Raw genomic sequence first — 10,866 nt, forward strand, 5'->3', positions numbered from 1 at the left:
GGAAATGTCTCAGCATAAAAAGGTATGGGTATTTGGCGTGCGTATGCAAGTTTTTGATTGGGTTGTGTAGGTGAAGATTTGGCTGGTGTCGGTAAAATGTCCAATGGGGAGACATGTTAGTGGGATTGGCGGCAGGAAAAAGAAGAAGAAGAAGAAGAAGAAGAAGAAGACGCAAAATCCCCTTAGTTTGGGGCTTTATTGTGTGGACATGTGAAGTTGTTTTTGAATTCTGTCTGTTGAAATGGGGTGAGAATGTACAGAATTTAATGTTTTTAAGGGCTGAGTGTCTGTGGCTGTTGTGGTTATTTCTGTGGGGAACCCTGAAAAGTGCCAAACTCTCAGTGCTGTATAGGTATGGGGCATGCCCCCGCCAAGGCGTAACTTGGTGGGATGGCATACCTGCCATTCCAATGTAAGAACAACATATGTATTGCTAGTTGTCCTGATGATTAATGTGAAGGTCAGTTGCTGGTTCTCAGTGCAGGATTGGTACAAAGGGTCTAAAAGTCACATTATTGCTACTGGTTTCTATCAGGCTCCGCAGAACAGGATTTAAAGTGGTAGGGGCAATAATTTTAGTCATTTTGTAACATCTCGACAACTGATCCAGGAAAAAGATCACAAAAGATCCCAGAAGAACATCCAAAGAACTGCAGGTTCCCTAGCCTTAGCTAAGGTCAATGTTCATGACTCCACAATACAAAATAGACAGATCAGTCAAAAGTGGAACTTTTTGGATGACACAGGTCTCATTATGTCTGGCGTAAAGCAAATACAGCATTTCACAATGAGAACATCATACCAACAGTCAAACATGGCGGTGGTAGTGTGGTGGTGTGGGGATGCTTTGCTGCCTTGGGATCTGGGAAAATCGCCATTATTCAAGGAACCATGAATTCTGCTCTGTACCAGAAAATTCTTCAGGAGAATGTCCGGCCTGTCTGTCAATTGAAGCTGATGCGAAATTGGGTTATGCAGCAAGACATTGATCTAAAACATCAAAGCAAGTCCACATCTGAATGGCTGAAAAGAAACAAAATTAAAGTTTTGGAGTGGCCTTATCAAAGTCCTGTCTTGAACCCAATGGAGATGCCATGGCAGGACCTGAAACATGTAGTTTGTGCTTGAAAATCAGCCAATTCGTTTGAATTAAAGCTGTTCTGCAAAGAAGAGTGGGCTAAAATTCCTTCACAGCAATGTGAAAGATGGAAAAATGATAAGCATTTGGCTGCAGTTATTGCTGCTAAAGGGAGTTCAAACAGTTACGTTCGAAGGGGAAATTACTTTTCACATGGGTGATATGGGTATTTGAAAACTTTTTCATTAAATTAATTTTTTTAATGGTTTTTTTGTGTTCACTCTGGTTCACTTTGTCTAATATTACATTTTATTTCTAAAGGAAATCACGAAGAGGACTAACAGTTTTTCACGGCACTGTATTTTGTTTAGCCCTACTGAACAGAACGCTGTCAAACTAACCTCGCTCACATGATCTTTCTTCTGCGTCACCTGATAGGGTTCAGCTTGCCTGATTGGGAAAAATGGCTGCATTCTTACAGTGGCGAAGATTCATGTTTTTCGATAAGGAGACAGTGAAGGATCCAGCAGACAATGGGAAAAACTTTGTCGTCCCCGTGGGCATATCGTACTGGGAGATATCCTTTCTCTGCTCTTTTTGAAATTTTATGCCAGGCTCTTCCTGTGTTAGCTTGCTTGATAGCTACATTGTGTTGTCTGCGGACCAAGCTTGCATATACATCTGTTTGTGATGAACTGAACACAATGTAATGCTGTTTAATTACCATGTAACGAGATAACTGTTACTAAAATGGTTACTGGTAATCGTTACTTTCGCAAGCTATTTATTTTTCAACAGTGTGAACTATCTGCTGGGCTTACGCAGGGTTTTGAATGCAAGCCAGTAATCTTGCTAAAGGGCTAACTAGCAGTCCAGTGACTGTGGATTGAGCTGCTCGGGGGGGTTTGACAATATTGCTGTAGCATCTCGAACATTAAAAACAATACAGCTCAATTGCGTTCTTTCTACGTGGGGCAGTGTCGATGCATAATAACTCTAAGGAAGGCAGGGCACAGACCGTAGTACAGTCGCACAGTAATTATAGCGACTGAGTTGAAATACGGTTTCTAGCTGGTTTATATTGAGTGCATAGACCTACTTAAGCTACTGTTTTTCACCGATGCACTGCACCATGTCCTGTTTTTCCACATTGACGGACGTCTGCAAGTCGTATAGTTACAGCCTTTAGCATGTACAGTTTGCTGTTCTACTACTTCCTTATTTCAGCTGTTCTCCATGTTTACAGAACCTGCTGCAAATGAGAAATGAGCTGCGGTGCTCTCAAGTGACAGTACTAATTTGTGTGTCTAAAAAGGCTCCTGTATTTAAACTTAAGTCAGATGCATCACATATGGAAGGTCAGATATGGTTCCTGACTTGCTCTCTGCAGTTGACTTCCTTTCAGGCCAACAAACTACGGGTCACACACCTCTACCAGCTGAAGCAACACAGCATTCTGGTATCCGTAGGCCAGGATGAGCAGGGAATTAATCCACTGGTAAGGAAATTCATTACTAAGCAAGAGTACAGTGAAATGTCATATTGGTCTTACTGTGGTAATGTCACCTGTGCCTATTGATGAACTATCACCCTTACCCTAACCTCATACACCTTTTAACTGACAGAGTAATCTGACATTGCTCCTCAACCACCATGTGACAGTGCCCCACCATCCTCGTCCTAGCCAAAAATGAAACCTTTGCCACTGGCTGGAGTTATGAAGTCTTTGACCTATAATGAACAGACGTTACTTTTTTTTCTGTTAAATAAAAAATAAATGGTATTTGTGAAACAGGTCAAGGTGTGGAACCTGGACAAGCGGGACAGTGGGAATCCTCTTTGCACTAGCACTTCCCTGCCATCCCAGAAAACAAGCCCACAGAGGTGTCTTGCCTCAGTGTCCACGAGAACCTCCATTTCATGGCCATCGGTATGTCTGCCTCCCATTCCATTAGTCAAGTTTCAGTTTTCCAAAAATTTCCAATGAGGGCAAAGTCTACTGCCTAATGTACTGCAGCAGTGGATTCATTTAAACATTTTACAGGATACTTTTCCTGTCAGGTCCATCCCTGACATTATTTTACTGTAATGCTTTTGAATAGCCTAGCTATTACGGAAATGTCAGGGGAGCTGTACGATGGATTGAATTGGCTACATTGTTTGAATAGATTTTGGTGGTATTTCAATTTTCACCTTATTGTCTCTAACCCCACTTACTGTTTTGTTACGAATAAAAGACTGAAGGCTCTTCTTTCACAGGGTTTACAGATAGAAGTGTGGTACTGACCAAGGGTAACATCACCAGAGACAGGCACAGTAAAACCCTCACTCTGCACGAGGGCACATGCATGAGGCAAGCTCACCCACCTCTTTGTCACCACCTTGGAGAAAGTGTAGGTAATCACCAAAAGTACTGGTGTCTCTGGATTCATGACCAAGGGCTTAGTGGGACCGGGATTGGCAGCTGTCAGTACACTTGGTGAGACAGGGAGTGCTGATTGGCTGTGTTTGTGTGGGCAGTGCTACACCCTATCGGTGAAAGAGTACCCTCGGCTGGAGCTGGACACGCACGGCTGCGGCCTGCACTGCTCGGCGCTCATGGACCCTTCCCAGGATTCCCAGTTCATCGTTGCGGGAGACGACTGCGTGTACCTGTACCAGCCTGACAAGCGCGGGTCCTGCTTTGCCTTCGAAGGCCGCAAGCTTCTGGCACACTGGCACCGGGGCTGTCTTCTCTTGCTCACGCGTGACACAAAGTCGCCCAACAAGTAAGGAATTATTTTTTTAACAACTGGAAAAAATGGGAAACTGTTTCTGTGGGAAGCATTAGAGGTGATTAGTTGGACATGTTTACTAGTTGTAAGTCTTATTTTTTCCATATCTGTATAAATCTGCCCAGTGAAGGCCATTTGTAACATGTTGTTGGCTCAATACCTTGAAATAAACATTGTCCCTCAATTTCATTTTGAAATACTGACTATTCAAATGAATCCCTTGGACTAGTCAGACATGCACATTAAATTAAGGATTTTCATTTTAATTCATAATCATTTGTGTATCTTATAGAGAAGATTCCCTAACAGGTTATACCTGTAACATGCAGTGAAAAAAGTATTAAACATTTACTTGATTTGAAAGCTACTTATGTGTCAGCCGGTTGTTCTTAGCCCCTTAGCCCTTCAGCTTGGTTGGCGAATGAAATGTACGGTTTGTCCAGGAGTGGTGTTTTTTGATTGCACATGCAGGTCTGACTTTCGCAGTGGAGAGGCCTCTCCCTCAGAACGCCAGATCCTGACCATCTATGACCTGGACAACAAGTTCATCGCCTACAGCGCCGCGTTCGACGACGTCATCGACGTGCTGGCTGAGTGGGGTTCCTTCTACATGCTGACGCGTGACTGAAAGATGTCCGTGCTGCAGGAGAAGGACATGCAGACCAAGCTGGAGGTAAATAAAGCCGATTGCTCGCAAGGTGAGGGGTGGCTCCGCTTGCTCGGCATTGCGAAGAGGGAGCCATGATCTGTCTCTCCTTGCTGTTGGTTCCCAGATGCTCTTCAAGAAGAATTTTCTCGTGATGGCCATCAATTTGGCCAAGAGCCAGCACCTTGACAGTGATGGGCTGTCCGAGATCTTCCGCCAGTACATTCGGTAAGACATGTCAGGACAGGTGCCAGGGAGGGATTCAGCGCTGTCTCTCTATGATCATCTAATCGTCCTAGAGGCACCCAATGTGAGGTGATCATACTGGTGCACAGTGCATGGCTGACATGTTTCACTTGTGTTAATGCTGCATCTCAATGCTAATAAATATGAGCCTGTACATACATGGTTTGAGATTTCAGACTGGTTGCTAATAGTGTATGAACAATTATTTAACTTCTGCATATGAAAACTGGCATTCTTGCTTTGTGTAAGCATGGACTGCTGCCTTCCCTCTTGAACAGAACTACCAGGAGGCCCTGAGGTACATTAGCCGGCTGCCCTTTGAACAGGCGGAAAGCAACATGAAGCGTTATGGCAAGACCCTGATGCACCACGTTCCCGACGGCACCACACTTCTGCTGAAAGCCCTGTGTACGGACTACCAGCCAAGTCGCGACTCCACCGACCGGGACAGCCTGGACAAGGGAACCACAAACAAGGTACCGCCAGTCCTCTTTTATATCATCCATGCTGATTGGAGAACCTGGACATGCACTGTACTCAAGGAATAAAAAAATATATAAATATGGATAAACCTGAGACACCAGGCAAGGTAAATTTCTGGCCAATGAGTGGCAGTCAACTGTCAGGTAGAAAAGATAACCAGCAGTACTACTGGCTTTGAGGGCCAGATCTCAGTATCCCTGGCCTTATATGCACTTAGTTGTAGACAAATACTACAGTGGCTAGCATTTGATAGAACAACATTGTGTATAAGTTTAAAGATGCTGGGCAGACACCGAATAATATCTGGAGTTGCATGCTGCCTTACCGTTGGTTTTAATGTTGGCCTTTTGTGTTATTAAATAAACTCTATGAAACTACCCGCTTTAGCGGTGGGTTGGCGCGTGACTGACATCGTCTCCCTCTCACTGCCTCGCAGGCCAATTCAGAGGAGTTCATCCCCATCTTTGCCAACAACCCCCGTGAGCTACGGGGCTTCCTGGAGCACATGATCCAGGTGGAGCCCATGTCCCCAGCGGGCGTGTACGACACCCTTCTGGAGCTTCGGCTGCAAGACTGGGCACACGAGCAGGACTCTGAGGTGACCATCCTGCAGAGGATACAGTACAGGGTCGAAAACCTCCCACTATATTTCAATGCTTAGATCTAGACTTGGACAGTCTGTAGTAGTGATTTAGGCCTGTGCTGAAGGAGTTAGCCACACACATTTTCATTCTGTAACAACAGTATATTTAAGAACCTAAGAGTGTATTTAAATGTTTGTGGCTTGAGGGTGTGTGGTTTTATGGTTCAATAAGCCATCACCTCCACTAGGTGGCCTTACTGCAATTGTTGTGTTATATTTCCTTTATGTTGCTGCACAAACCCAAAAATAAATAAACATTCTAGCAATTTTCCTTTATTCCTCTAGATGGCAGTGTTGAATGTGGCCTTCTCAGGATGCATTTTTAAATGAAACAATTAAGCTTCCATCTATGAAACATATTTTCTGATGCATCATATGAGTGCGAACCTGATTCTTAGGCTAAAAAGACTTGGGTCGATGACGGTCTTGGCTGTCTTCACCATGGCTCCTCTGACCCCCTTTAGATATCCCTCTTTCTCTTTCCTTTGATTCCCTTTGGAGTGTTATAGGTAGAGATGTTTAAGACAGGCCATCTGTCTAATCAGAACTTATTTTGTTAAAATACAAACTAATTTGTCAAGTTGATGTTACATTTAGAGATTATAAATGGGTCTCTGTGCCTTCTTGATGATGTCACATTTTTGTAATTCTGAGAGTAATACTGATGTTCAGTATTATACTACTGTTTGTCTCTCTGGATAGGAGCACCTGCCAAATGATTGCAATGTAATGTTTGCCAAGCTTATCTCTTGGCTCTGGGTTCTTCCTGCAGAAGAAGAAGATTCTTCAGGAGGCGGCGTTGTTTCTGTTGACGAGGGACAAATACGGTCTTTGACAAGGCACTGGTTCTGTGCCAGATGCACAACTTTAAGGAGGGGGTGCTGTACCTGTATGAGAAGGGAAAGCTGTGAGTTGCTTTGTACTCTCACTTGCATTCTCTCACTGTTGACTTCCTGTGACAGAGATAAACCCCATTTTAGCTCTAAAACAGTTTCGCTTCGGACTAGCACTGGCTCCTATATCTGCAACAGGATGCAGGATTTAAAAAAACTCAGAAGTGATACCAGTGACTATACAAAATAGTCATGTGGCCCACTCTTACCCTGAAACATGCCATTATTGTAAAATGTGAAAAATCTGGTCCCATGTATGCCTGGCACACACACTTTAATTGAGTGATGATCAGTAGTATAACTGTGGCATTGATAAGGAGATGTTCCTCATACCCACCCCAGGTATCAGCAGATAATGCACTACCACATGCAGAACGAGGAGTACGGGAAGATAGTAGAGGCCTGCAAGCGCTATGGCAACCAGGAGGCGTGCCTGTGGGAACAAGCCCTGGGGTACTTCGCCCGTAAAGAAGAGGACTGCAAGGCCTACATCAGTGAGGTGCTGGAGCACATTGACCAGAACAACTTTATGCCTCCTCTGTTAGGTAAGAGACCTATAATTGTATCTACATCCATGTCTATTGGTATTAAACAAAAATGAGGGTAAATGAGGGATTACATGTGTATGGAAAGCAGAGACTACTGCACCGGTGTGCCCATTTCCTTTTTGAAGCAAATCCCATTATGTATACAATCTTGTTAATTCCTAATTGGCTATTGTTATGGACAGGATGTCTGAAAGAGGAGAACAGTGGCTTTTCAGAGGAATAATTGTGACACATTTGGCAGGAGCTTCAGTTACAGCTCAAATTTCTGATTTATGAACATCTTTGTGTAAGCATGGAACTTCAAGGGAAAGGCATCATCAGCAAAGAGTTAAAGTGGGTGACAGTCTATGTTAGCCTCATGGAACACCCTTCCATCTCTTGTATCACTCAGGGTTGTATATAGAGGGCCTTTTAAAACACAGCAGCCTTGAATACAATGTCTCATCATTTGGTAGCCTCGGAATGCCTTTCCATGAATCCCACTTGCACAATAACGCATCACAAGTAATGTCGGTCAGAGTGCACAGTGCAGTCGGCGATGGGTTGAGCGAGGTGGCCGGGTTTCTCATTACAGTGGTGCAGACGCTGGCTCACAACTCGACGGCAACGCTGTCGGTCATCAAGGACTACCTCATCAACAAGCTGCAAAGGGAGAGCCAGCAGATCGACGATGACGAGCGCAAGATCCGGCAGTACCGAGAGGAGACAGCCCAGCTCCGCTCGGAAATCCAGGAGCTCCGGACCAGGTCGGCACCACACCGTCACACTGGGCCAGATAGATGGAGGATTTACAGTTCCAGTGTGGGAGGCCATAGTCTGCTTTAGATTTTCTGTTGTGTGACTGATGCCTGTTCAAGCTGCAGAGTGCCTCACCGCACGAAGAGATGGTACTTGTCATTTGTTGCTCTTATAAACAGCGGCTATAGACATTACTTATCCTTTTGTGTCTAGTGGTACACGAGATAGACAGTGGAGAAGTTAAATATGAAGCCTTTTTTGCTGTATTGCCCCAGCTCAGGATGTGAGAATATTTAAAATTGAATGCATTATCATCAGCAAAAGGAAATTTTATCACATCCAGCTCTTTTGCATCTGTATCTGTGATCTCTATTGCAGTGGCCTAATTCAGTAACTAATTAAGTAACTAAGTAACTAGTTCATAATTTATTTAGAAATATTTTGAACTCTTTCTTGTCATTTTATAATGATTTAGAAGAGCGTAGGAAAGTAGCATCATTTGATACCCCAAGTGCATGCTTCATTTAGCTGGAACAAAGGCCATGTTGTCTCTCTCTGGAAAAAATAGCTGGGCTAGAACCTAAATAGTGGGTGTGAGAAAGGCTCTAAAAAGGCACTTGGAGATTTAACACATTATCACTGCGCTGCGGTCTCAAACCCCCGCAGTGCTAAGATTTTCCAGAAGACCAAGTGCAGCATGTGCAACAGCCCCCTGGAGCTGCCGTCGGTGCACTTCCTGTGCAGTCACTCCTTCCACCAGCACTGCTTCGAGAGCTACGCCGAGAGCGACGCCGAGTGCCCCACCTGCACCCCCGAGAACCGCAAGGTCATGGACATGCTCCGCGCCCAGGACCAGAAACGCGACCTGCATGACCACTTCACCCGACAGGTCGCGCCCCGTCTCCCCCCGTGCACCCCTCGGTCTGGCTTTTGGACCAGTGCCACATGCATGCGCCACGCAGGACTGGTCCCTGAATGATTTCAGTCATTTATATATTCAGTCATACTTCAGCGTGTACATTGGCTTGGAGCTAGAAAATAATCTAATGTTGTGGGTTTCAAACTACATACATCAACATTAAAATAAGTGCAGAGTAAAACCTTTAGTTTGTTAGACCAGCCTGCCTGGTTCATGATTTGTTGTGTCCAACCAGAACCGCTTCCTGTGTTTTATTTTCACATACCGTCTTTCTTTGAAGCTTGTTGTGGTACCGTAAGTGCAGAAGTCCTCGAGTGACACGGTCTCTCCCTCTGCCCTGCAGCTGCGGTGCTCCAATGACGGCTTCTCGGTGGTAGCCGACTATTTCGGCCGAGGGGTTTTCAACAAACTGACCCTGATCACCGACCCCCCTGGGGGCACGACCGGGCGGGGATCCTGGAGGCGGACCTGCAGAGAGACCTCCTGATCCACACAAAGAGAAACGCCTGAGAAACCCGTCAGATGCACCGCCTGCGCTGCATCTCCTCACTGTGCAACACCCAATCAGTGTGTCCTTCAGTGAGCTTCACATTACAGCCAATAACAACTCGAGATTAGCTTGGGCAAACATACCCAGTGAAAGAGCCTGGCTCACTGTGAGCCTGCCCTGCAGATCTGAACGAAATGTTGACTTGCCTAGAGGAGACACCTGGGAAGATGGCTGTTTTACAATTAAATTGAATGAAAAGTGGTTGCCGGAGGAAAAGACCACTATTGCACAAGCCCTTGTGTTCTGCAAGCATGCGCTGTTATAGTACCGTGTGCAGTTGTGCTGTCCGCTTCTTTACAAGGCAGTGGGATTTTTGGGAAGGGTTGCAGAACTGTGAGCTTAACATATTAATGTATATAAAACACCTTTGAGCTGTGACCTAAAGCTTAAAAGAAAAATGTCTTAAACACAATGTAGTATTTATAGGTTTGTCATATTTCTGCTAGACTAACTTAGTTTATATCTCTTTAAGGACTTATATACAGTGTTGTATATACAGAGTTACTCAAATGAGTGGCAATTCAGACAATGATGAAGAATTACCAATTTTGTATCCGGTTGCTTTGCATAATTCTGAAAAAAATGCAGTCTGTATCTTTATGTATGGAAAAGACCAGCTTGAGTGTTTCTGAGATACAATATTTAAGTAAATAGACTGCATGAAACTGGTTAAATCAGTAAACAAAAGAGAAGCACTATGTTTCAGTAGTTTTATCACTAAAGGTGCAATGTAAAGGAGCAAGTAATTTACAAAATATTTCCTCTGGTTGTGTTTTCAGTAATAACAAACTGATTGCTGTCTTGCCATCTCCAAGCACCGGATTGGAATTGGCCACATTTGCAATGAATTTGTTAAACCCAGTCGTGTTGTGAACAGGCTTTTACGTGTACATGAGTTGAGATGAAGTTACTGTCTTACTAAAACAACTGTTTGCTCTGTGGCCACATGGTTAATACTACACTTGTGTGGAAGGAGAAAGTTAAATGTCTTATTAAATTCTCTTGACAGTGTTCGTCCAGTCATTTGTAACCATTTTAGTTTAGTCTGCTGACATGCCGATTCGGTCTTATTTTGCAAGTACATGAAATGGCATTCACTTCCTTCACCATAACAAACGTACACCCAATCATACAAAACCGTGGCAGCCCACACAAGGACCTCTAGCTGAAGCATGTACAGTCCTCTTTAATTCACTCACCTGTGAGCCTGTTCCTTTTCCACGCTACAGACCACACAGTGGAGTTTGCACTGAAGAGAGGTGATGAAAACTGGTAGCCTTTGGGCCAATGGAGGGAGACAATTCTGTAGTAAGCCAAGTGCACTGAAGGCACTGTCATGTTTCTGGAA

General features: G+C 44.3%; 1 protein-coding gene and 1 pseudogene across 4 annotated transcripts in view; one reads left to right on the forward strand and one right to left on the reverse strand.

The window, feature by feature from the left end:
• The window catches only part of LOC118235187 (disks large homolog 2-like), a 31,237-nt gene that overhangs the window by 12,964 nt on the left and 7,407 nt on the right, over window positions 1-10,866 (reverse strand). Inside the window, exon 1 of one of the 4 annotated variants that reach the window (XM_035432313.1) lies at window positions 9,234-9,336. The exons of the other annotated variants lie outside the window; for them this stretch is intronic. The gene's annotated coding sequence lies outside the window, so the exon portion shown is untranslated. Of the gene's footprint in view, window positions 1-9,233; window positions 9,337-10,866 lie in introns of those variants that run through there. 4 annotated transcript variants of the gene reach the window in all.
• Window positions 1,503-10,529, forward strand: LOC118235179 (annotated as a pseudogene).

The sequence above is a fragment of the Anguilla anguilla genome, chromosome 9, assembly GCF_013347855.1.
Source record: "Anguilla anguilla isolate fAngAng1 chromosome 9, fAngAng1.pri, whole genome shotgun sequence".
NCBI lineage: Eukaryota > Metazoa > Chordata > Actinopteri > Anguilliformes > Anguillidae > Anguilla > Anguilla anguilla.